The following is a 6000-nucleotide window of genomic DNA, read 5'->3' on the forward strand; positions in this document are numbered from 1 at the left end:
TCCGGCCATGTTGCGCTTTAATAAGCAATGCCAGAACTATTGGGTACGAAGTCTCCGTCTTAGAATACTCAAATGCAACATTTGTGGTTGAATGACCGTCCTGGTTTGATTGAAACAATACGGAGCACTTTAATGATGGTGTTGCATTCAATCCTCACTTTCAAATTCGTGCATACATCGTACGGCAGCCGTGCGGCAGCCTTGCGAATTCTTGTTGGGCGTGCTGTGCCCATGCGATTTTTTTCAATGTCGTACGATTGCCTTACGACTGTCTTAGCAATCGCACGTATGTTGCACGGTCAGATTGCGACGACCGTACGAAATGTTGTTGGTATTTGTACAACTTTCAAGCATATAAATATCGTGAGAACAATGCGGCCGCCGTACGAACAGCGTACGCCTGCCTTACGATCTACGAATCTCTCTAGATATACTGCGAAATTGCCTGCGACGTTTCTACGGCACAGATTTCTCAACAAATCGTACGAACCAAATTTCGTGCGGCTGATGTGATAGAGGCTTTACCGGTCTGCGACATGTCTGCGACATGTCTGCGACAAAAAGTAGCCTACGACGTGTCGTAGCGCGTTGATAAAACGGCCTCCAGAACACTATCATTTAGATCTTGTTTGACTACGTCTTATCCGACTAAGAATCCGACTGGAATAAGATGTAAGTGTATCGACAGTGAAAGAGAAAGACGGGATCAGGGCTTTACTTCCATGTTTTTATGTTACATTAACACCTTAGGGAACCTGTTACAGTATCGCGTTTTCCGGTTACAGTATAGAATTTTAAAGATCGGGGATTATTTGTTGGGAGGACAGGTAGGTGATTTTTATTCCGGTCCATACTACAAGTAGTTTAGTTTCTAAAAGATGTTTTTGTGCTTTGCTTGTAAGGAACAGAATCCGATATCTAGTCATATATTTCTTCAGACACTGCACCGCAGATTTATCTCTATATTGTCTCATAAATATGCAGATTTGACAGTTTGAAAATTTGAATCGAGAGACCAACGCATTTTTCTCCAATTTCGACATTATTTATGCATGCCTAGAAAAAGTAAATCTGCAAAACGTTAGTCCTTTATGTTAGGAAACGTTTATAAAAGTAATGACCAGTTGAAACTATTTTCCTGTTCGTTAAATGCGTTTGAAAAAATAAACAATGTTACAGTATAGAGTGAGGTGATTTGAGCAGGGATACAGCATAGACCTAGCGATTTTTATCCGATTTTGTTACAGTTTATACCCAGATTTCGGTTACAGTTTAGACTTCGATATTTCCTATATATACTAGGTAAAATGTATGAATGCTACAAAGATTTTAAATCTCTGTGAGCTTATTGGCCCGATGGTTATTCGTCCGTCTGTCGTACACATGTGTGTGCAATCTCATCCGCTTAGTAACTACTTAACTAAATGTGATGAAATTTACATGACTTTCTACAGGGCTGGGAATCAAAACTGCGTCGTATCCTACAAAATGTAAACAAAAGCCGCCATCTTGGAACGAAAAACGTATGTTTTTGTTTATAACTTTTTTGTTGGAAATGACAGAAAACCATATATATTTATTAACACGCTACACTATTTTCCGCTTCGTTCGGTATATGTTGCTTGCACAACTATTTTGTAAAACAAAAGTTATAGCGAACTTGCAACTCGAAGCGGGGCAGAATTTTTTATGAAAATGTGTGGATAAGACGCAGTTCATATTGATTTATCCATCGTTTTTCCTTCAAATCAATTATATATTTGTTTTAGAGTTCACCATAAACTTCGAAATATAATTTTGCATCATTTACTAAAATTTCATTTAAAAGAGATGTTTATTTTCTTAGAAAATAATGATTTTTACGAAATGATACGACGTAGTTGAAAATAAAATATGATACGACGCAGTTGTATTTTGGCAGTCTTTTCAACAGGGATAATTTTGGCAAAATATGTCTATTTTATGGAATAATCACTTGTGCTAGAAAAAATCCCCCAGATCATTTGCGGTGTATAGCAATGTTCTGTTGCTTTTGATTATTTAGAATACATTGTGTCATGTCCAATATAACATTTACTTTGAAAGATTACATTGCGGAAGCTACTTTTCAGTTAAACATGTTACCTAATTGATCATAATATCTGAAATAATTTCTTACATTTTCCTGTATGTTCAATATTATCCCTATTTTTTTCGCAAAAAATATAGAAATCTATCAAATTGAAATCATGTTGGCTAGCTACGCTCTAAGTTTACTATGGTTCTGCATATTCTGGGTAATGACTGCTTTTTTTGTGATTTGTTTTCAAACTTTCACTCTACACATTAGCTTTACTAGGGGCGAGGACCTCAGGTCCGCCTTTGTGCATTATTTCAGGCAAAATGTTGCACCTGCAGAGAACCATCGACATTTTTAAACTAGCTTGATAGGTTTTCCACACGAAAGAATAAAAAGTCCCTGGTGGTTTTCGAATTCATAGCAGTTCAGTTCAAGTGATTTGAATTCAGAAAACATAAACAGCTCGGCCACGGTCGGACACACCTGTCTGATTTGTTTTATTTTTTTTCAACAAAATTTGTTAACGTCAGCTGTACAAATAAGCAGCTTTTTTATTAACTTCGGGCGTGAAGTTATGATTATAAATATTTGAATTAATTATAAAGAGAATAACATTTAAATTTCTCATTTCGGTATGACTAGCAGAGAAATTTTCAATGTAAACAGGGGGTAATCCTCTGTGAAGTCATTTTCTGAAAACCTTTGTTTAAGTTTTCAGGCTATTCATTATCAAATAAAAATCACACTTTAGTATGAAGGTATGTAAAGATTTCATGTCTCTAGTCTGTTGAAAATTCGATGCGATAATCTGACATTAATTTTCTGTTCAATATTGTGAAAACCTCTTCAATACTGTTGAAAGATCATGTCTGCCTATATCTGTATCAAATTTATCGGTGCACAGCGTAAAATACCTTAACAGAACGGACACCTTCTTAACAAAATAATCTGTAGTTGTATCATATGTGAGTCGATTTTGAAAATTTAAAGTTTTTTTTTAATGGAGAAGAATGATACTTAAGTGCAAATATAGAAAATACATTCCGTAGACCTTTCCTCATCGGCGATAAAGAAATGCGATACGACAACATCAGAGCTAAAGTTCCGCGGCACTGAACATAAAATGACTAAACGGAACGCATAACCTAAAACCTTGCAAAAATATATTGTAGCTTAACCATTTATAATATAATTTTAAAAATTTAATGTTCAGTTTCAAATAATAAAGCTCATCTGTTCTCACCGATTATTAAGAAAATGAATACAATAAAATCGGCACGTAAAAGACATATGTAAGAACGGAATTGACGGAAATTATTGCTAATTACAAGTAAAAAAGGTAGGCATGCAATTTGCGCATAGCTCTCTTCCGATAGCAAGAGACATTTTCTAAATTTGTAATTCATTCTCTCTTTTTTTTAAAAAAAAGGGTCATTCCTGATTAATACTAGTACAGGGTTCAGGAGAGGTTACACTGGAATATTGAATTTTGAATCAAAAATAGTAATCACTCCCATTTTGAACTCACGGGAACAATTTTAGAAGCATGCTAAGGCAACACTGGAACACGTTGTGATATGGTTGTGCGATCACGTGTTTATTGCACAGTGTATATTGCATTTGATACAGTTTTTCGGAATTTGTAGATGCTTAATATGATAGGTACTTAAATGCGACCGAAAAATGCAGCCTTAATAGAATCCATTTTTATGGAACCAATGAGTGACCTCTGCTTTTGACTTAAGTTGTAAACAAGAAATGTTGTTGGACGTTATTAGCATACCTAGCACATAATTTAAATAGTTTAAAACCAATATGCAGCCTGCAATGAAAATACAACTGCGTCGTATCATATTTTATTTTCAACTGCGTCGTATCATTTCGCAAAAATCATTATTTTCTAAGAAAATAAACATCTCTTTTTAATGAAAATTTAGTAAATGATGCAAAATTATGTTTTGAAGTTTATGGTGATCTCTGAAAACGAGTATATAATTGAGTTGTAGGAGAAACGGTAGATTAAGCAATATGAACTGCGTCGTATCCACACAATTTCATAAAAATTTTGCTCCGCTTCGAGTTGCAAGTTCGCTATAACTTTTGTTTTACAAAATAGCTGTGCAAGCAACATATACCGAACGAAGCGGAAAAAAGTGTAGCGTGTTAATACATATATCTGGTTTTCAGTCATTTCCCACAAAAAGAGTTATTAACAAAAACATACATTTTTCGTTCCAAGATGGCGGCGTTTGTTTACATTTTGTTAGATACGACCCAGTTTTGATTCCCAGCCCTGTTCTACCAATTAAGTTGTTCAAATGGTTTCGGTTGCAATCGGGGATACGAAAACCCAAAATATAGATTTTGAAAAAAGGCAATGTTTAAAGACCCTACTCATCTCGAACCAAAAGCATTCAAATCAAATCATGATCATGGCGTTTTTGTTGAAGTTACGATTATTTTGTCATCATTAAATTAAAAGTCGTTTTTTTTTATTTCAGACATCCTGTATAGAAGTTTAAACATGTTTCTGAAAAAGAAAATAATATTGAAAGTTATAGAGTATTAAGGTCAGACAATTACAATATCTTTTCTAGTGAGCCTGATGGAGGTACATAATAGTGGCAGGGTAGGGATAAGGCCGTCGACTTCAAATCATCTTTCATTTACTGCTGTAGTTGAAATCCCATCATGACTGGATTCTCTGTATGTGAGGAATCTATCAAGCTAATTTACGGAAGGTCGGTGGTTCTAGTCAGGTGCCCGCTCGTGTCTGAAATGTTTCACAAAGGGTATCTGGGGTCTTTCTTTACACTAAAGCAGGAATGTTTTCACATTACCTCAGTGTCGTTGAAACTTAAAATCCAGGAAAGCCAAACGTAACAAACCCTTTTTAAATACTTACAAAATACATTATGGAAACTCCAGTATTGCTCATTTAAATACTGTTTAATCACCTTTAGGGTATTGCCTGCTTGTTAATTGTGTCTTTTGACAGCTTATCTGTGGTATGCAGGCTTCATTATCTCCATATGAACACATCCACAGATGTTAAAAAATCTAAAGTGTACCAGTTCATGTTTAATGTGAATTCTGCTGAAGCCGGTGTTAGGAGGTGTGGACGGTAGCTTGCAGTTACCACTACCGTCCATGAACAGGTTTAATAAAACTGAGCCTGCAACATTTTCATGGTTTCCGTGTTGGACTTCTTTTAAGGATTCTTTTTTTTCTATTTTATTACTAACAGGCATTATTATAATGTGTAATGAAATAAATCAAACTGATTTATTTCATTACACATTATAATAATGCCTGTTAGTAATAAAATAGAGAAAAAAGAATCCTTAAAAGAAGTCCAACACGGAAACCATGAAAATGTTGCAGGATCAGTTTGATTAAACCTGTTCATGGACGGTAGTGGTAACTGCAAGCTTTCTTCTCTCATTACAATTTGATACAAGTTACTGTTGTCGTCGTGAAAACAGTCTTTACTTAGGACATTACTTATTCTGCAAAAAGTGTCAGTCTGAAACTTAAAGTAAGGAAAATAGCAAACTATAACTTTTCTGCGGAAGAAAAAAAGTAATGCAACCTTTCAATAATGTATTAAATAGAAAGGTATGAGTTACTTCATAAAAGTAATGGATACACGAACTTTGTTTAAAATCAATTAAGTATCTAAACTGTAACCGAAATCTGGGTATAAACTGTAACAATATTGGATCAAAGTCGCTAGGTCTATGCTGTAACCCTGCAGAATTAACCTCGCTCTATACTGTAACACTGTTTATTTTTTCAAACGCATTTTACCAACAGGAAAATAGGTTCAACTGGTCATTTACTTTTATAAACGTTTCTAAACACAATTAAAGGACTATAGTTTTGTAGATTTACTTTATCTAGGCATGCTTCAATAATGTCGGAATGGGAGAAAAATACGT

The sequence above is a fragment of the Ruditapes philippinarum genome, unplaced genomic scaffold (genome assembly GCF_026571515.1).
Source record: "Ruditapes philippinarum isolate M1 unplaced genomic scaffold, ASM2657151v2 ctg4449_1_1_1_1, whole genome shotgun sequence".
NCBI lineage: Eukaryota > Metazoa > Mollusca > Bivalvia > Venerida > Veneridae > Ruditapes > Ruditapes philippinarum.